This window comes from Talpa occidentalis, unplaced genomic scaffold (genome assembly GCF_014898055.3).
Source record: "Talpa occidentalis isolate TD23 unplaced genomic scaffold, MPIMG_talOcc4v2.1 talOcc4.2, whole genome shotgun sequence".
Classification (NCBI taxonomy): Eukaryota; Metazoa; Chordata; class Mammalia; order Eulipotyphla; family Talpidae; genus Talpa; species Talpa occidentalis.
Window position 1 is genome coordinate 49,268,298 of NW_023602073.1, and position 22,182 is coordinate 49,290,479.

Sequence of the window (22,182 nt, forward strand, 5' to 3'; positions counted from 1 at the left end):
GCCAGGAATAACCCCAAGACTGACTCCCACCCTAAAGCCACTGGGGTTCAATATCGAGGCAAGTGCCCTTTTGAGGACTGGCAGGTGGACTTTACACAAATGCCTAGAACAACAGGCAACTTCAAATATCTCTTGGTTTTTGTGGACACATTCTCGGGATGGGTGGAAGCATTTCCCACAAAGACGGAAAAAGCTTCCGAGGTTGCAAAACAGCTGCTGAAGGAGATAATTCCTCGCTTAGGGTTGCCGGACTCTATCCAGAGTGATAATGGGCCGGCATTTGTCTCTGACGTTACTCATGCAGTAAGCAGTGCATTACAGATCAACTGGAAATTGCATGCTGCATGGAGACCGCAGTCTTCTGGACAAACGGAGAAAATGAACCACACCTTAAAGAAAACCTTGGCAAAACTGTGCCAAGAAACACAGCTTCGTTGGGACCAGGTACTATCCCTTGCCCTCCTCCGCATAAGAGTGGCACCTAGAAGTGGGCTACAATTAAGCCCCTTTGAAATTGTGTTTGGAAGACCCTTTAGGCCTCAGTTCTGAAAGCCAGTCCGGAAATAGCACAAGATTGCCTGATCACACAATATGTAAAACACATCCAGGAGGTTCTGGCAGTAATTCATAACTTTGCAACCTTGAGGATCTCTATGCCTCCTGATCAACCATTGCATCCCTTCAAACCTGGAGATCAGGTCTTACTGAATACCTGGCAGAGTGGGGATGCCCAAAACCAGCTGTCAGAAAAATGGACTGGTCCATATGATGTTTTGCTAAGCACACATACTTCTCTGAAACGTGCAGCCATAAAACTCTGGGTACATCATTCCAGAGTTGAGAAAGCGCCAGAAGGAACTGACCCAGAGACAAAATCCCACTGGTCTTGTGAACCCATTGAGGACTTGAGATATTTGTTTAAGAAACAGAAAAAAACTTGAATGTTACTGACTTCTTTTCCAGTTATTGTTGCACGATACCCAAGAACTCATTTTTTTCTGAAGAAACCCTGAGAAAAAAACTAACATGCTCTAACCAATCTTCTTCCTTTCAAATTTTAGGAGATGTTGTCGGGGCCCAGACCTGAGGCCCAGACCTGAACATCCGGGTTCTTGCCTGAAGCAGGTACTGAATGTTAGCTCCAGGGAAGGTTTCAAGTTTCCTATTGTGACGACTGATCCTTTCCCCCTGCTTGCTACTGTGGCTTGTTTGCATTGGTGGTCTCTCCTTGCTAGAGATAACGAGAGACCTCCTCCTCTGAACCCTATATAACATTGTACACATTCCTGAATAAATGAGACTGGCGATGATCCTGGCTTTGTCTCCACTCCTCGCGTACCCCTGTCCCATACCAAGCCCCTGCTTCCTCCCCCGGGTACCCCGTTGATCTGCCCGGCTGGCCCGGACAAGATGTAAAATAACATCTAGGATCATGCTTATGCTGACAGTATTTTTTTTTACATAGAAAGGTTTTCAATCTTGATTTTGTTATTTCCTATCAACTTTTTGTTTTTTTTGACTTTGGGTTTTTTTTTTCTCTGCTTGTTTTTTTTTTTGTTACTTTGGCCTATCAGTGAAACTGCAGTTGGATGGGCTATCCCACGCGTGATGAATGGTAACTAAAGAGCTCTTTGTGTCTATATGTTGTCTGTCTGTATGTCCTTGTGTCTGACTGTCTTGGCCTCCAGTGATTGACAAATTGGTATACATGGTGCCCATAGACATTGGGGAAAAAAAAAAAAAGAGTCTCCAGTTATGAGAAAAACTAAAGGTTATGGTTTGATTGTCAACATTGTGCTAATGAACTAAGCTGGTGCCTTCATAGAGTTTGAATATTATTTCTGTTATTTTTCTGATATTTATGGCAAAGCTTCCCAGCAATCTAAATTCAAGTACAAATTTGGTAGCCTGTCATTTGGCTGATACAAGGAAATTTTGTGGAACCTCACTAGAGCTCCTGAGACACTCCACAAAGTTTCTCCCTTTCCTCCTGGGAAGGCATTAGATGCATTTGTTCTGTTTGGCTTTTACCTAATGAAGTAAAACTGGAAGGGAAGCATTGTCACTTGGGAAAATGGTAAAACTTTGGCATGGACAGAAATGGTAACAGTGGTTTTCTATAATGTGTATAAAAAAAACCTCTCAGTACCTGGTATGTATGTAAATTGTCAATGGTGATTGTCACCTTGTAATATTGTATAATTCCATTGTTTAATATCTACAGAAATTGTTTCTGGAAATATAGGGAGAAAAGGTCTCAACAGATTCCTATTGATGGAAATGTTGTGAGTAAAAACTCCTACAAAGGACTGAATAGACCTGGAAATACACCTGACATTTACTAAGTTTTCTTTGACATAATACTGGTAATTTTTTTATGCATTTTGTCCTGAATCCACAAAGTTTTGTTTTGTTTTGTTTTGTTATGAGTAACCAGGATCTACAGCAAAGTTGCAATTTTTTTTTTCCAGCAAAAGCTAACTTGTCACATTTTTTCTCCCCTTGATACCAACACAGCATACAAATAGTGGTAATAATTTTTTGCTACTATCTCAGAGTCTTTTTTTGCATAACTTCCATAGGGATTTTGTCTGCTTAAACAGAAAAATTGGACATAAGTTTGATTGTGTGGCTTTGTGTGGAGTTCTTCCAGAAAGTTGAAACAGAGCTGAACCAAGAAGAGGAGAACCTGTTTGCTTTGTTTGTAGGGTTCCAGAGACCTCCAAAGAAGGTAAGGAAGCTTGCCTCCATTGGCAGGACTGGACAACCCGGCCAACGAAAAAGCCCTGGTACCCTCGAGAAGAGGAAAGCCCAGGTGGAGTCTGATGAGACCAACTTTGTACCTGAAGCCTACATCGACCGGATGCCAATGGTTTGCTCTGATCCTATATGGAGTATTTCAACAAAGCCAGCTAAAAAAAAAATGCTGTTAGTTATTTTTGCCCTGTGATTTTATGCAAAAATAGGAAAAATGGTTTAAAAGTAGATTTAGTTTGCAAACTTTTGCTATGCTGTTAAAAGTTTGGGATCAAGGTTGAGAAAATTTGTGTTTTACATCAGTTGAACCATTTTAAGATTTTTCTTTTTCCTGTGATTTTGACATATCTGCTGTCTTGTTTTGGCTAATGCCTCCAGATTTTTTTTTTTGTTGTTTTTTTTTTTTTGGCTTGAACTGATGAACTGTTTTTCCAGGAATGGAGGACTTTTGCTTTCCACAATGGACAAATACCTGGAGGGACTGGTTTTCTTTCACATTGGAACCTGGTAAAAAAATGTTCATCTGAGACTGCATCCCAACATCCATATATTCGATCTTCATCACCATGGAAATGGTGGCAAAAAGTGAAAGGGGGGAATTGTTAGGGGGAAAAGGATGTCCTAAAGCTAATTCCATACAGGCTTTGTGGACTCCACCCCCACCCCAGGCCAAAGCCAAAGACACTGGGAACTCCAAATCCCATCACCACCAAAGGGAAGGTGGCTGGGACCTGAGGGTGGGGTTAAGCAGCCAGGTTGGGATAAAGCCAGACACGTGGGCTTTGGAGGGGTCCCCCATATTTGGCTCTCCGCCAGCTAGCAGCATCTGGCCAGCTCTGAGAGTGCCTTTGGGTTTCCAGGTCGGTGGATCTGGTAGGACGCATTAAAGACTTTATTTCCCTATTTTCTCCCTGAGTTGTACATTTTCCTTATTTCCTTTCCCTTGTAAATAAACCTTTTATTAACCTTTTGTGTGTGCCTGTAGTGGAGTATTAATAAGTCCCTTTTAAGCTCGCGGGTGAGGACCCACAGCCAGGCAACCCGTTCAATATAGGGGCTGCCCTATAACAAAACCAGGGCAGCTGCCTGGCTAAGCAGCCCCTTAGCTAGGGAGACCAGGCTCAGATCACCCCCGGCCCTCCTGCTCCCTACTTTTTCTCTCCCCCAACATGAGTTCTGAGACTCCTCCCAGGGCCCTGGCTCCCAGGGCACTGTCCCTCTGTCCTGTTGCACTTCCCACCCCCTGCCTGCCTAGGGAGACTCAGCCTCATCCCTGACCCTTTTCCCTCACCTTCTCTACCAGCCCCCTGCACTATTCTCAGGCATAGTTCCTCCCTCAATGTCCCTCAAGAGACCAGCTTCTGTAGAAGAGAAGCAGCCTCTCTTTCCCTTGACCAGCACCCCCAAGTCTCTTTCCTGCCAGTCAGTTCTCTGGGCTCCTCCTGGAGCTTCTCCTGTGTCAGGGGTCACACAGGAGACCCAACTGGCTCCAGAAACTTCTATTCACCCACCCACAGTCCTTGGTGGCCCCCTCACCATCACCCCTCTCTACCCTCCTCCTCTGAGGTGGCCCCTCCTTTGACTAAGGTTCAGGAGGGCAGAGGAGACACCCCAATACTGAGACAGACTGTCCCTCCCCAACGGGACCTGGCCTTGTTCCTGGTCCTTTCCTTCCCCTCCCCCTGCAGGGTGAGGGCTCCTGCCCTGGGGCTGCTCTCAGTGGGGGTGGACAAGCTCCTGATGTGAGAAGGACCATGAGTGTCAGATGAGCAGCTTCAGTCTAGACCCAGGGTCTGCCCTGTCCTGTCTGGGGCCTGGTGTCTCCTCCTCTCCTCAGGCTGCTCCTCAGGTCTTCAGGGGGAGGTGCTGAACTGTGTGATAGCTGGGATTGTAGTGTTTCCTGTTTTAATTTAATAGCACTGGATTTTTAAGGTATTTTCTTCAAAATTATCTAGAATAAAAGGATTTCTACTATAATTAAAGCTTTTTTAAAAAATCTGTTTTTAAAGAATTTTTTTATTGTTTCTATATTTTTACATCATTGTTCACTTTTCTACAATGTTTGATTTCTTCTCTCAGGTGTTGTCCCCATAGAATTCTCACCACCAAGATACCTGCGAACCATCACCATAGACTCTTGTGCTCTTCCCTCCTGTTTTGATCCTTTCTCCTCCCCCTGCCTAATCAATGGCTCCAACTTATACTTTTCCTGCTGGTTTTGTCTTTTTTCCCCCAATCCCTGTATAGTTTCCCTATGTTCCTTCTATAAATGAAACCATCCAATATTTTTTCTTTTTGTAAAGTAGGAAATTTTGTGTCATTTTCAGGAAGTCATTAACCCAACTTGCAGATAAATATATAAATAATTTATTCAATTTATTCATAGTAGTGAACTGGTAAATTGCAACCTGCTACAAAGGGGAATATGAAAAATAGATTCCTTATTGTCTAGCAGGAAATGAAGTTCCAAATAAACATTATGAAATTTTTTTTTAATTTAAAAAATGAAAGTAATATGCTGAGATAAAGAAAAAAAGCAGTTAATGTCTATGGGGCAATAAACTGTAATCTCTGAATTATCTTTTCTGCTCAGCAGACAGCATGTGCCTTCATAGAAAACATGTCCTTAATTAACGTAAAATCTCAAGTCAGACCTCCCTCATGGCGCAAGGGGTTAAGATGCAAACTATGAAGCTATCTGTAGCCACTGCAGCACGAGTTCCATCCCCAGGCAGGCAGATACCCACGTGGCACAGCAGACCTCTCCTGACTTGCTCACTTGTGCCCTCAGCTGTGTATTTCAGTCAATCTGCCTGTTCTGTTCCCCACTCTGTCTCTGGTGAATCCTCTCACCCCCCATACCTCTGGCCTGTACCCCAGTTCTTGTATGCATAAATAAATAATCTTTAAAAACAAAAACCACAAGTCAAATCTTATACAATCCCTAGATAAATCATAAATTTATTTCCAGGTATATAATCTCTGCAATGACACTGAAAAGTCATGAACACAACTTTTTTACTTAACTGTAGGTTTTAATAAATCCTTGTAACAATAGAATGAAAAATTTCATGGATAGTAACTGAGGGAGAACCAACATTTGACAAATTGAAAAAAATGACCAACATCTCATCACAGGATCCAGAAGAAAAGCAGCACGACCAGGAGAGACTCGTGTCCTCGGCTGTGACTGGAGTGTCCCCTCCAGGGCTCATCATGACACTGTGCAGGGGGCAGAGGGACATGCTCCTGGGGTCCAGCTCCAGGTCACACAGGAGGGCACGTGGGGCATGTGGGCCAGGAAGCAACACATGGGTGGTGGGAGAGTCCACACCTGTGACTACTCAGCTCCACACACACCATTCACACACATGTGAACTAACATAGAACACAACTGCATGTTGTTGACCATCAAGAGAAGCTTCCTTTACAAGTGAAGACAGGCTCACCTTTTCCCACAATGAGGAGATGACAGCCCCATCTGTGTAGCTAACAAGCTATATTATTTCTTAAATTCAGTCAGATTCCCTTTGTCTACTCTGTGACCTCAAAATTCTATTATGAGAATAAGCTCCAACACCTTGTATAAAAGCACAGGGGTAAGAGGAGAAAGGAAATGTAAATACAAATAAACAAATAAATACAAATAAACAAACACACATGACAAGAAGGGAAATTGTAAAAACTATTACAATCTCTTTTTGTCCTGGGTCACACACATGACTGATGTCTGACTCCCCAATTCCCCTTCTCCGTCTTCTCCTCCACCAGAACCACATCAGTGTCCCCTGGGGGAAGGATCACACCTTCCTCCCTGCAGGTCTGGGGCTCAGGATCCTGCTTCCTCTGGCAGCTGTGGTTCCCGTGACGTGGAAGGACCGAATCAGCACAGGGGCACCTGGAGCTCAGGTCACAGCTCCCCAAGTCACCCCGAGTCTGAGGGTCTCTTCTTCATTCTCAATTCTCTTCTTCCTAACTGGTGTTGACACAAAAGGGGAGCCCAAAGGCTTCTCCTGAATTACCCAAATTGACACAAATGAAGCTTGTAACAAATAACAGAAATTTACTGAAAATTACAAATTCACTGAAAATGATGGGTGACCAACTATTATGCTCAGATAGTCAACACACCTCAAAATAGACCTGGGGACCCTCCTTCAGCCTCTAGGTTCCTCCACACAAGCTCATGTTGAATAAAGTGACCTTCAATTAATTAATTTAGGAGAATAATTCAGAGCTCATCCCCTTTCTTGTCCAAACAGGATGAAAATCATATGAAAAAAATTATCAAAAGAAAATCATTTCCCATTGTAAAATTCATCCAACCCCAAACCAGTTCAAGTCAGTCAATTTTATCCTTTGCTGCCTCAGCACAAGGGCTGACCTGTCTGTTCTCACAGCCACGGCCCAGGAAACTGCACCCAGAGCAGGAGGATGAGACTCCAGCCTCCGGGACTCACACAGAGGTTTGTCCACAGGGAACCTGCAGCCCCAAGAAGAGCCCAGGGCAGGGCTGGGCAGGGAGGGGCCTCATGGGGACACGGTCTCAGGGGTACAGGGGAGGAGGGGGGCTTCAGGCCCTGGGGGAGCCCCATCCACACCAGAGCCTGAGGGGATCCCCTCCCCTGGGGGATTCACAGGCTCCTCCAGAGAAGGAGGCTTGTTCATGGGCACAGAGGGCTCTGGGGCCCAGCCTCCAGGGGGCAGAGGGTCATGGATACATTTCCTGAATAACACATGAAATATGAAAATTAAGTCCCAGAGAAGGACTCAGGAGGGAAGGAGAAGATGTGGGAGCCATCAGTCATGTCAGAAGGAGACGTCCCCGTGATCATAGTCCAGGAAAACTCCCAGCCTGTGGGGAACCTGCCTAAGGGGTAGCTGAACAGGAGGGTCAGTAAAGGTTAAAATATCATAATTTGCCCCCACATCCCAGAACCCATCCTGGGGGGAAACACAGCCCATATATTTCCTGTCTGCACCTTTCCTGAAGATTCCAAGGTCCCACCAGCTTCCTTTGTCATCTCCACTCCTGACCTCTACACTTCCCAGTAAGAGCTCCCTGATGTGATGCCCTCAAGACCCAACACACTGACTTCACCATAACAGGTCAGACTCTTATTGTCATATAGACGGACATCTGCAGGACAGGTAGAACCTGGATCCAGAGTGACAGGCCCTGCAATGAGAGACCCATTATGCCCACACCATAACAAGGGCACACACCACCTCACCCCAGATATGTAGCTGTGTGGGGGGAAGTATATGCCCCCTAAAATGTGAGCCTGTGGCTCCAGCCCACAGTTCTCCAAGCAAGAGAAGGACCCACAAGATTATTGGGGGTCAAATATGTCACAGGATCCCTGGGGACCGGCCTTGACCCCAAAGACTCAGGAGCCCTTTCAGCACCCATGACCAGTCACCACCCCCAAGCCCAGCTGTGTGATGTCACAGCTGCACCCACCCTACCCACATGGAGAGTGCAGAGTCTGTGTCCACACAGAGAACAGAAGGAAAGGCCAGAAGCTGAGCAGCCCCAGAGAGAACAGAGTCACTCACAGGCCTGGAATTGCTCCTTCCGCCAATCTGCAAGAGACACACATGTCATGTGAGGGACTCTAGATACTCACACATCAGGGCCCATGCCTAGGTATCTATGAGACAGCAACACAGAATTTACAAGGGATAATATTTGGAAACATTTAGTTGATGCCTCTATCTTTTTGATTCTCACACACACACACTCACACACACACACACACACACACACACACACACAAGAAATGCTGCAACCTTCCATGAAAGTTCAGCTATAAAACTTGACCCAAGGATTGGGAGGCTGGACACCAACTGAACAGAAAGGTCTTTACCCAGATATGACCACTGAATTGTGCTTTTCAATTCACCAGCCACACACCATGCTGGAAACTAGTATTCTTGAAAAAGCATTGTGTAGATCATAATGTTAAGGACTGCATGTACTTGTAAGGAACTCATTGACTGAACATGTGCTTGTCTTTCCCACAGGTAAAGAACTACATCGCTCAGAAACTCCAGACCATGTTTATAATTAATGTATATCTCCACTCTATTCCTCCAAGTAAGATTTTTCTGAGATCCCAAAAATAAATAAATTTACTTGTTTTCACAAAGACTTTAAATAACATCCAGCTATAATGTTCTACACCATAACTCTTGGCAATGTACAAAAAAAGATGGAGTAGAGGAAACAAGAAAAAGAACAGTGCCAGAAGGAACAAAGGATAAAATAAAAATGGGTTTTAATTTTCAAGACTACAGCACATCAACAATTGTTTAGGCATGTCATGGCACTAGGCTGCTAATTGTTTAGTAAACCATTAGGTGAGAAATTATTTTCAATTTTGTAAATAATATGAGGTTATACATGTATCTATCTATAAACCTGTCAATATGAAAATGTAGATTAGAGTGTATTAATGGTGTTTCTTATTAAAAAGAGGGAGGTGGGCCAAAAATAGGTTATGTTAAAATAAATGAATCATAACTTTAGCAGAAATTTGAAAAATAGTAAAAGACTATATGATCCTCACTGTATACAATGAAGTCCCCAGGAGAATCAATATGAGTCTCAGGAGGACCCTCAAACTCCTGGTCCCTAGGTCCCCCATGGCCCCCCTCTCTGTGTCTCAGGGTCTGTGGCAGGGACATATACAAACCCCCTGGGCAGGGAAAGGGCGCGTGACTCAGGCACACGAGGCTCAGATCTTCCTCCACTAGCAACACCAACCTTCCCTGCAGGACCCAGGGCAGATCCTGCTGGGGGTAGGGGGGACTGGAAGGGCACTGGGGAAGGGTTCATATCAGAGGCAAGCTCATTAGATGGTTGCCTCAAGAATGTTGTTAAAAATGTAAGTTCTTCTGGGCCTCCCTGGTGGTGCAGGAATTAGTCTCAGCACTATCAAACTATCAGCAGCCACTGCATTATGAGTTCCATGCCCAGCCAGGAAGCTGACCCACATGGCGCAGCAGACCTCTCCTGTCTCGCCTGTGGCTCCCCTCAGCAGTGTATTTCAATAGATCCACCTGTTCTGCTCCCCACTCTGTCTCTGGCGAATTCCCTCACCCCGCCCCCGCACCTCTGGCCTATGCCCCAGTTCTTGTACGTAAAAATAAATAAAAATAAATCTTTTTAAAAAATGTAAGTTCTTGGGCCTCCCCGGTGGCACAGCGGTTGAGCGCTGGGTTGCGAAGCTGCCCGCAGCCTCTGCAGCGCCAGTTCGATCCCCAGCTGCTCCCCGGCCACTGGAGGAGGGTCCCACATGGCGCGCAGACCTCTCCTGCCGCCCGCTGCTCCCCTCAGCAGTGTACTTCGGTCCTTCTGTCTGCTCTGCTCCCCGCTCTGGCTCTGGTGAAGTCTCTCACCCTCCCGCGCTTCTGACTGTACCCAGTGCTTGTATAAATAAATAAAAATAAATCTTTAAAAAAAAAAAGAATATTAACAGAATTATTTTAAAAAAATGTAAGTTCTTCTAAAATACTACAAAAGGGGTCAAGGAGCCCCTTATATTTCATGACAAACCTTGCATAGTCTCTCCTCTGCCCATATTCAAACAAAGTGACTGTGACCTTTGGCCTCCCTTCAGCCCCTCTGTCCATCCAAACCTCTAGAAGGCTCTTCCCCCACACACCTCTCTACTTACTGCCCATTGCTCTCCTCCTCCATCTGGACTTTTCTTTCCTGATATTCCCCCCACCCTCTCTCTTAGAAAGGATTACAACCATTCCAGGTTCCTCCTTTTCCAATCCTCATGCTTTAATTCTTAAAAAAACAAAATAACTTTAAGAGTTTCAGATGGAGGATTCTCCTCAAATGGAAGGTGACAGTGCTGAAAAACCATAGATTACATTTTCATCTTGTTACCCACACACAATACAATTTTGCATAAAATATCAGGTGTTTCACAGGCCCAAACCATAATATCCCAGAATCTATGAACTACAGACTCAAAACACCTGCTGTAAAGAAACTGATTCCTTAGCAACAAAAACAGGGTTAGAGCAAATATCTAGCTTAAACATGAATCATAACATGATGAAACAGAGAACCAAGAAGAAACAGGAAAACCAAAACTAGATCCAAAAGAGAACACTAGTTTTTGTTACAGAAGGAGCCATAAACAAGGACCCCTTAGCAAGACCTGACTCCTAAGCAGGATTTCGGGAATCTTCTAGAGACTGGCAATTCCTGATCCACATAGTTGTCCCTGCTGCAGCCTCTCCTCACACTGACCCCCACTGTCCTCACCCACAGGAAGGACCAGGTGACAAGGGGTCAGAGATGTCCTGATCCCACATGACCTGCAGGGAGGACAGGACAGGTGGAGGCAGGTCTGTAGTCATAAGGGGGGCCCTGCAGTTCTCACATGGAGGGTCCAGAGTGAGAGGAGACCAGGAACCACAATCCCTTCCTGGTGGGGTCCCCTGATAGAGAAGAGGCAGACGGGAGGCTGGAAGGGGGTCCCAGGACCCTCAGGGCCACTCACCTGCATACAGCTGGGCCTTCCTCCAGGCTGAAAGGGAACACACAGGTGAGACCTCAGCACAACCACCTGCTCATGTGATCCAGGGGCCCTGGTCACCCCTGTTCTGCAGGTGAGATTATAGGGGAGAGGCTGAGAGGTCATGACCCCCTGCCCTGTGCAGACAGCAAGGGGTGGTGGCAAATCCCTGGCTCAGGTCTGGATCCTGCAGGACAGACTGACCCAGCCCTGCCTGCTGCTGCTGTGGGGCTTTGGCCAAGTCACTGAGTCACTCTGGGTCCCAAAACGTTCAAAGCTCCTGTTTCACCTGATACTCAGTGTTGCTATAAAATCAAAACCAGTAGATGGGAAGATACTTTTTAATGTATATATTAGTCCCTAATTATTGTATTCAATATTTCCTGGAAAGTAATGGGAAGATGAAGTGAAAACATAACATGGACATCACACCAGCTCAGAGTAGAAGTGGCCCATCATTCTCATATGTAGTATTTCTAGAGATAAAAACTCTCTGGAAGGGGCCTACCTGGTGGCACAGCACTATGAAGCTAGCCACAGCCACTACAGCATGAGTTCGATCCCTGTCCAGGAGCAACACATATGGCGCAGCAGACCTCTCCTGTCTGTTGTTTCCCTCGGCAGTGTATTTCAGTCACTCTGCTTATTCTGCTCCCCACTCTGTCTCTGGTGAATCCTCTCACCCCCACACCTCTGGCCTGTAGCCCAGTTCTTGTATGCATAAATAAATTAATCTTTTTAAAAAAACTCTCTGGAAGATGGAAATTCCTCCCACCCACCCCCATGCAGGGTCACCCCATCCTGCATGTTCTGATCAGCATCTTCAGAACAGAGAGAACAGACTCCCCTTGGGTGTGACTATGGGGGGAGGGAGCAGGATGAGGACACAGTCCTGAACTGATTTATAAAAATCTCAGGGGAACTGGCTGTTGCTTCCAGTAGCTGAGCAAGAAATAGATATGTTAAAGGCTGGGAAGCCAGCACCATGGTGGGAAGGTCAGGGCTGGATGAGACTCAAGAAGCAGGAGACTCGAGGAGTCACCAGTCTACCCAGGACCTCAAACAGTGAGTGGAAAAGAGCACCCAGATCTGGGAGAGCCCATGGAGCAGGATGCTGCTCCTACCAGCTCCCACTTCCACCCCAGGGAAGGGTCCACATGTCTCTACTGAGACACCCAAGGGGAGGGACCCCTGGGCACAGGGGACAGGGACCCTGGACACCTGGAGCATCACACCAGCCAGGTAAGCTGCCTTCCTCTGGTCTGAAAGGCAACACAGGAATCAGGTGAGCTAAGAACCAGAATGTCTCCTAGGAAGGGGACACAGAGTTCAGAAAGGAGAGCAGAACTTACCTAGAATTGCCTGGAGCTCATCTGAAAGAGTGAAAAAAAAAAAAAAAAAGCATAAACTCTGTCTCTAGGAAGAAACCTACCTGCCTAGAGAACCCAAAAAATTAACCTCTCTGTGTCTCAGAAGTTCCATCTCCAGACCCATCTCGGCCTCTAACCTCCACTGTCCTCTCTGGTCTCCTCAGCCACCTGCTCTGATCTCCCTGCAGAGGGACCCTGGGCTCTGGCTCTGGTGTCAGCTTTTCCCTGTCAGCACCCACTGCCACACTCACCAGCCTGGCCCCTGTCCTGCCTTGCCTGTGTCTTTTAAGGTCTCCTCCTTGGTCTGTCTGTCCTCCTCCTTAGCCCAGCGCAGATTCCTCTGTTCCTGTAGCTCCCACATCTGTGTGGAATGTTCTCTCTGGGTGTAGCAGGCAGCCCCCAGGAGCAGGAGCAGCAGTAAGGTCAGGCTCACCAGGAAAGCTGGCTTCCAGGGAGAGGCCTGGGAGAAGAAGGGCTCTGCAGACAGAGACCCCACAGAGACCCCATCAGGACACAGACCAGGACAGCCCAGCCCAGCTCACCTGGGGGTGCCGGCCCCTCCCTCTGCCTTGCAGGAAGTAGGGATGGGGGAGAAGCTCTGACCTGGGATGACAATGGCCATGGCCTTCTCCTGACCCTGGACAGGGTTGAGGATGGAGCAGGTCACGCTCCCCGCAGAGCTGTCTCTCACCACCAGAGCGGTCTCTATGCTGAACCTCAGTGTCCTGGGACTGGACCTTGGAGAACTCCAGGAACTGCTTCCCATGGGTGTCTCTCCACTGCACCTGGGGCTCTGGGAACCAGCCCAAGGCCATGTACTCCACGCACACTCCATCCTCCACTGGCCCCTTGATGTGCACTTGGTGGGCAGAGCCCACACCTGCGGAGGGAAGATGAGAGCCAAGTGGGGCAGGACCCACCTGTGCACACCTCCAGGGGAGGCTGTCAAGGTGCATTTCGGGGTGTCTGGGGGAGGCCGCCCTCTGGGGGCATAAAGATGATGACACTGACACAAGACCAAAAGGAAAGAGCATGAGAGGCTGGAGGGGCCTGGGCTCCTTCCCTAGCCCTGCAGTAGAGAGATGATGCCCACAGGAGAGGAGAAGGAATTTCACCTCTCTGCCTTTAAACACATCCCAGGAACATATATCAAGAATAAAAACCCAGAGAAGTCTTGGGGGGAAAAGGCACATATTACCAAAATTTTCGAAGGCATAAATTAAAATCCGCTGTACATTTTTTAAAGATATATTTTTATTTATGCGTACAAGAACTGGGGTACAGGCCAGAGGTACAGAGGGTAAGAGGATTCACCAGAGACAGAGTGGGGAACAGAACAAGCAGATCTACTGAGACACTGCCGATGGGAGAGCGGGCGAGACAGGAGAGGTCTGCTGCGCCATGTGGGTAGCTCCCTGGCTGGGGATAGTGCTGCAGTGGCTGCTGAGAGCTTGATAGTGCTGAGACTTAACCCCTTGCACCACTAGGGAGGCCCTGCCATACATTTTTAAAACAGAAAATGTTTAGTGCAATTTTAGATTAAATAAATATATATATATTCGAAATTAGAAAATATGTGCAATGTGTGTTGCTTTGTTTATTTTAATCACCCCAAAACTCTTCCATAGCCAAACTGATCTCCCTCTCACCCTCCTGTGGTTCAGGAAGAGGGAATCCCCCCACCAAGGATGACTGTTCCCGGAACTCCTACCCCACAGGTCACCCTCTCGCCTAAGAGTTGGTCCCAGCATATTCTCTCTCTCCCTCCCTCTCTCTCTCTCTCTGTCTCCCCCCATCTCCTCTCTTTTCCTTTTTCCTCCCTGCTTCTCTCATATCTTAGATGTGCTTACTCATGATTTCTAGTCTCTCGCTTTTTATCTATTATTTTTATAATTATGTAAACATATTCAAATCTTTCCAAAGTATCTTTTCTTTCCCTTTAATCAACTGTGGGTTTTTCTCTGGGTTATGATTCTTGATTTTTGTTTCCTGGGCTGTGTTCAAAGGCAGAGATGTGAAATTCCTTCTTCTCTTTCCACAGTCAACTGATTTCTCACTCCTCACCCACATCTCAGCCACCACAGAGCAGCTTCTTTTACTGCTCCATCGAACCTGTTCTGGAGGAATCAACAGATTCTCCTATTTGACACCCCAACCCCCATAGGCCTTCCAGTCAGTCTCCCTTCACCACAGGACACTCCTGACTTCACCTCGAAACCAGCTCAATCTTGGTTTGTTTTCCCTTCTCTTAAAGTCACTTGTTGCCACTTGGACCCCTGCTGAGCCCCTTTCCTGACTTTTCTCCCTGCACCTGCTCCTTGAAGGCAACATAATCCCAGGGTTCAACCCTTAAAGCCCCGTCCTGCCTCACACCCTCTCCCAGGTCTTCTTCTCCCTCAGCTTCTGTGTCTCCTCACACATCACTTCCAGATATCAATCACCAGCCTCCCACCTCCTTCCCTGATAGCACATCCCTGTGGGTTACATCTGTCAGGATTCCTTACATCCTCTTCACACTCAAATTGTGCATCTGAACACAGGATTTTGCCTCATCTGTGGTAAACTGGTTATAAAAATACTCCTAGGGCCTCCCTGGTGGCACAAGGTTTTAAGCACCGCACTATGAAGCAATCTGCAGCCTCTGCAGCATGAGTTCAATCCCCAGCCGGCCAGAGAGCAACCCATATGGTGCAGCAGACCTCTCCTGTCTCACCCGCTGCTCCCCTCAGCAGAGTATTTCAGTCAGTCTGCCTGTTCTGCTCCCCAGTCATCTCTCATCACCATGACTCCTCACTCCCATGTGAGTCAGAAAATACTGAATGCACACTCACACCAGGTCTTCACACCAACTGTTCCCTCTACATTCCCTCTAATGAAATTCTATTCCAGGGCCTCCCTGGTGGCTCAAGGGGTTAAGATGCAACCTATGAAGCTATCCGCAGCCACTGCAGCACAAGTTCGATCCCCGGCCAGGGAGCTACCCACATGGCATAACAGACCTCTCCTGACTTGCCCACTGGCCCCCTTAGCAGTGTATTTTGGTCAATCTGCTTGTTCTGTTGCCCGCTCTATCTCTGGAGAATCCTCTCACCCCCCACACCTCTGGCTTGGACCCCAGCTCTTGTATAAATAAATAAATAAATAAATCTTAAAAAAAAAAAAAAAAAATTCTGCAGGGGGCCTTGCTACCCCAGCCAGATAAGACACTGGCAAGCAGCTAAGAAAAAGGGCCTCACACCATGGGGATGAAGATTCATCTATAACCTATACGCATCCCTTTGTTTTTTGTTCTTGGTCATATAAGAAAAAACTTCTCAGAAAATAGATTGGGCAATAAAGTATATGTATAAGAATATTATAAGCACATGGCATGGAGAATTGCCTGCTTAAAAATTAAACACTGTAAATTTGGCCTGCCTGACAATGGGAAAGAGTTTGCTATACATGAACACACCTGACAAGCAATCCAGGACAACAATTATAGTAAGTCCTTCTTTTGCTTTTTTTAGAAGTTTCTTAGGAAAGTTTTTAAATGAAGTTAACTGTATTAAGAAGTTTTTTGGTAGAAAACCCTGCTAGGTGATAACCAGAAAGCAGCTGGTCTCCAGCTGAAGGCCATGCAGATAGAAGAATCTTTTGATGCTTAGGCTTTAGCTGATAGGAGTGTGCCAATGGCTATCAACTGTCTTAGGTAATTGTCTAGCTGAAATAATGAATTTTAGTGGAAGGCTTAGTTTTTTATCTATTTTTTTAAAAGATTTATTTATTTATTTATACAAGCACTGGGTACGGTCAGAAGCGCAGGAGGTGAGAGAATTCACCAGAGCCAGAGCGGGGAACAGAACAGGCAGAAGGACCAAAGTACACTGCTGAGGGGAGCAGCGGGCAGCAGGAGAGGTCTGCGCTCCATGCGGGACCCTCCTCCAGTGGCCGGGGAGCAGCCGGGGATCGAACCGGCGCTGCAGAGGCTGCGGGCAGCTTCGCAACCCAGCGCTCAACCACTGCGACATCGGGGAAGCCCAGTTTTTTATCTATTAACCTTGAAATTTGCCTTCTTGCTGAGAGCACGTAGCAGCCAAAAGTCTATGGGGAAAGAATGCACTGATTGTTTCTGCTTTGCTTCTATGCATGTGATGACGTAATCTCACTGCTTGCTAAAAATTAATAAATAAAGGCCTGCTGAGTCCCTCAGTAGAAGATACTTGCACCTCATCCAGTGTCAGTGTCTCCTCACTACCTCATCCCCTTCCCCTTAGCCCTTAAGTTTTCGCCGACGCCGTCTCATCCTTTCAGGGACTCCTGACACGACATTTTACCGAGGCTGGTCTTAGGCAAAATTCCATTCCCTTGGAGCTGAAGGGATTATGCTCAGTGAAATAAACAGGAAGGAAATAGAAAAATATCAGATGCTATCACTTATGGAAGGGATATAAGGAATCAGAGGGAAAAGAGAGAAAAAATACTAGCAGAAAACTATAAATCAGAGACATTCAGCAGGACAGGGGTAGGAAGAGCACAAGAGACTGTGATGATGGTTCATGGGTGACTTGGTGGTGGGAAATCTATGGGGACAACACCTGAGAGGAGAAATCAAACACTGTACAAAAATGAACAATGATGTTATATATTATACACACACACACACACACACACACACACACACCCTATATATGTGCAGAAAGAATTCCAGTCCCTGTAACACTGCTGTGTGATATGTAGAAAGGTTGTCAAGAGTGATTCCTAAGAGCCTCCCTGGTAGTGCAAGGGGTTAAAACGCAGCACTATGAAGCTATCAGCAGCCACTGCAGCACAAGTGTGATCCCCAGCCAGGGAAGTGACCCAAATGGCAGAGCAGACCTCTCCTGTTTCGCCCACTGCTCCCCTCAGCAGTGTATTTCAGTTGAGCTGCCTGTTCTGCTCCCAACTCTGTCTCTGGTGAATCCTCTCACCACCCCGCCCCAGATCTCTGATCTGCACCCCAGCTCTTGTATGTATAAATAAATAAATCTTAAAAAAAAAAGAGTAAATACTAAATGTTTTGTTGTGGTGGTGGGTTTTTTTGCTTGTATGTGATGTAACAATTTTTCCTCTATTGCTTCTTGTTCTTCTATCTATATTAGAAAATGGATTGCAGGAGTCTCCCTGGTGGCTGAAGGGGTTAAGCACAACCCTCTGAAGCTATTCACAGCCTCTGCAGCACGAATTCTATCCCCTGCAGGCCAGGGAACTACACACATGGAGCAGCAGACCTCTCCTGTCTCACCTGCTGCTCCTCTCAGCAGTGTATTTCAGTAGATCTGCCTGTTCTGTTCCCACTCTGTCTCTGGTGAATCCTCTTTCACTCCCCCACCCCTCTCTGGACTGTACCCCAGTTCTTGTATGCATAAATAAATAAATATTTTTTAAAAAAGAAAATGGATCGTAATTAATGTATTGTGGCAATCATTTCACTATACATGTAAATCAAATCATCATGTTATATGCCTTATATTTACACAATAAATTTATTATGTATCTATGTATATTAATTATTTCTCAATAAAACTGTGTGGAAAGTAACTCCAGATATCTACTTTGCTTTTGCTCAATACTAGGGACCATTTTTGCTCAGAAACAAAATGATGAGCCAATGGGACCAAATGATGCTCCAATGGGACCATGCTGAGCTCCTATTTATTATTGCAACCTGCCTTCACTCCCACATTGCTGACCCAGTTCTCCTGTGCCATTTAGTTTATTATCCTCATCATTTATCACTTCCTAATCATTTATAACCTGGTATTTATTATGATTGCTCTATGTCCCACTTGAAAATACAAACTCACTGAGCGAAGGTCTTGATTGGCTTCAGTAATGTATCCAAGTGCTTAGAACAGTAGGTGCAGTGTATATTTACATGTATTGCAACAATGAATTAACAAGTCTTTTTCCTCATGAATGAATGAGAGACTTAATTATATTGTCCTTAGGTTCTTCCCTGCTCCAAACTCAAACCTCTGATATTTAATCATGTCACCCACCTGCCACCTGCAGCTCCAAGCTGGTTTACTCATAGAAGTCTCCATCTCTGAAGAAGCAGGTGTACAGCCCATTGTCAGAAGCCCGAACCTCGTGGATGGTCACAGGAGCCGCCCCCTCACTGAGATATTCCCCTACCAGCGAGGTCCGCCCTGTGTACTGGGCCATCAGCTCATCATGTCGCTCCTGTCGGTCTTGATAGGTGAACACTGACTCCCAGAAATGTAAGCGGAACCACCTCAATTCCATGTCCTCTGCGCTCATGGCTGGGTACAGGGAGCAGGGCAGTGTGGCGTCCTCACGCAGCTCTGCCATAGTGGGGTCTGTAGGGCCAAATACCTGAAACTTCTCTGTGAACACAGACATAGGAGATAGAAAGCTTAGGAAGCACACCTCAAGAGCAGGGAACACACAACTTCAGTGGGGAAGGCCCAGGCAGGCTGAGGAAAATTGTCAAATGAGCAGACAGCTGATATGAGAGACTGAGCAGTTACAATCCGAACCTGGGGAAGATCTTCCAGCCACATGTTATGGTCCAGAAATAACATCAAAGACACTCCCTCATTCACTGGTGTACCTGACAGCAGGACCTTCCATGAACAACTCTAACTCCATGGTTCTCACCTTCAGCATGTACCGGAATCACCAGGAGGGCTTGTAAACAAAGAATGTGGGGACTTCCCCAGATCTGACTCAGTATATTGGGAAGTATCCAAGAATGTGCATTTCAAAAAGTGTTCCTGAGTGGATTCAGATGGTGTCAAAAGAGGCTCTGTGCTTCATTCCCCAGAGGATCATCTAGGTTAACCAGTGGAACAGTGCAACCAGAAAATATCGTGGCTTGCAACATAATTGGAACAGCTCTTGGGCATCAGATATGAGAATGTCAGCACCAAAGGGACACAGAGGAGATTCATGTTTCCTTGAATAAGATGTAGGGGGCCTCCCTGGTGGTGCAAGGGGTTAAGCATCAGCACTATGAAGCAATCTGCAGCTACTGCAGCAGTGCAAGTTCGATTCCCAGCCAGGGAGCTAATCCACATGGCTCAGCAGACCTCTCCTGTCCTGCCTGTTGCTCCCCTCAGCAATGTCTTTCAGTAGATCTGCCTGTTCTGCTCCCCACTCTGTCTCTGGTGAATCCTCTTGCCCTCTTGCACCTCTGGCCTATACCTTAGGTCTTGTATGCATAAGTAAATAAATCTTTAGAAAAAAAAAGAATAAGATGTAGGTGGAGAGAGACACTTGGAACCTGTGGTCAAGGATGGATGCTTCAGTACAAATTGTGGCACTGCCACTCAACCAGGCCTTGACCAGTTTTTTAGGAAAACATAGCTAAAAAGTTGTGGAGATACAGATCCTTGGCTGAGAGGGAATACATGCAGACAAGCTGGATGTTCTCAGCAGACCAGGTCCCTAGTGAAAAGGACAAGGACACAGTGTGGAGTACACAACCACTGTCCCCTCCTGGGACTGGGGCTGACATCCTGAGGTTCACTGACAATGTGCACATGCAGCGTCTCAAGCCTGAAAAACAGAACAGGTGGGCAATCAGCGGTGTCACAAACCTGAGCTAGCATGTCCCCTGCCAGAGCATGTACTCTAGAGGTTAGATGACCCTACTCCACACCCACACCCTGTGACACAGCATCTCATAAATTCTGTAGACCTGCAGAAGTCTAGAAAGCTCAAAAATCTAAAACTATAATACTACCAAATGGAAGTTAAAAGTATTTCAAATCTCTAAGTTAATGCCACAAATGATTTTTTTTTTAAATAAGAAACCTAAATCAGCAAAACAGGCACAGATAAACATGCCAAATAGCAACTTGAACATGGGAAAATGAAATCACAAGAGGAGAACAACTCTCCAATATACCAGAACAAAAACATGGGTGATCATATCTTCCTATCAGGTAGAGAGTTCGAAATTACCGTGACAAAGAAAGTCAAAGGAAAGGGATAAAACACAAAATGGCTAATCAAAGAGATACAACAAAATTCAGAGTAATAAATAAATGGATTGGGAAATAAAATTAGTGAACAGAAAATAGAAATTTAAGCCTTAAATGATAAAATAATAGAGTTATAGGATGCAAAAAGATCAACAGAGAAAATACAAATTTCTGGAGAAAACTATTGAAGCAGAATAGACCAAACAGAAGCTCAAATATGTGACCTCAAAACTAATAATGCACAAAGGACACAGGTGGATGAAGGAAGAGGGAAAAATGAAGGAACATTTCAAGATCAAGCCAACTCATTGAGGAAATGGTATTCATTCCAGAAGGGAAGAGAAAAAGATGGGAGCAGAGAACTATTCAATGAAATGGAAAAAAATCTGGCGATATGGGGAAGGAAATGAATATATAAGTCTATAAAGATAAAACTACACCTATTATTTTTTTTAAACTACACCTACTAAATAAATATAATGAGACCTACACCAAGACATATAGCCATGAATCTACCAAGAGTTCAAGACAAAGAATACTGCAGATGGCTATGTGGGAAAAGCAGGGAACCTATAAAGGTACTCCCATAAGACAAATTCCTATCAGACTTCTTCAAGGAAATTCTATATGCAAGAAGAGAATGAAATGACATATTCAAAATACTGTGAAAACTTCCAGTCAACAATACTATATCCTAAAAGACTCACTTGCAGATCTGAGGAAAAAATAAAGACCTTCCAAAAAAACAGATGATGGAGTTTGCAAACAATAGACTTTTCTTATGAAGTATATTAAAAAGAACATTCCTATAAAAATCAGAAGAAGAAAATTAAAAAAAAAGTAAAAACAGAAAACTAAAAACAAAAATGGCAATAGTAAATCAATAATCACCTTATATGTAATTGCACTGAACTCGCCAATGAAAAAAGCAGAGTGATCGGCTGAAACAGAAAACAAAGGCCAACTTTCTGCAGTTTCAAGGAGTCTCATCACAGAACCAAAGAAAAACAAACAGGTTCAAAAACAGTGACTGGAAACAAAATTAAAAAAAAAAAATGTTGTTCCAGATAAAAGGTCAGGGAGAGCCACATCAAATAAAATTGACTTCTAGTTCAAAAAAAGTAACAAAGGTAATAAATGTCATGAAATCACACATCAGGAAGACCTAAAACTCATCAAATATAGGCATCAAATAAAGGAGTATCAAAATATTTAAGGCAACTGTTAATAAACCTGAACCTGACACACAGCAGTGGTAAAGGACTTCAGCACCCCACTTTCATCAATGTACACATACACTAGACAGAAAATCAACAAGGAAACAGTTGCCTTAATTGAGGAAAAATATCACACAGAATTAATAGATATTTATAGTTCACTAAACCCCAAAAAAAGCAGAGTAAATATTTTTCTCAAGTCAGAAGAAACAGTCTGCAGAACAGATCATATGCTGAGTCAGAAACCGAGTGTCCGGGCCTCCCTGGTGGTGCAAGGGGTTGACACGCAACCTATGAAACTATCCGCAGCCACTGCAACAAGTGTTAG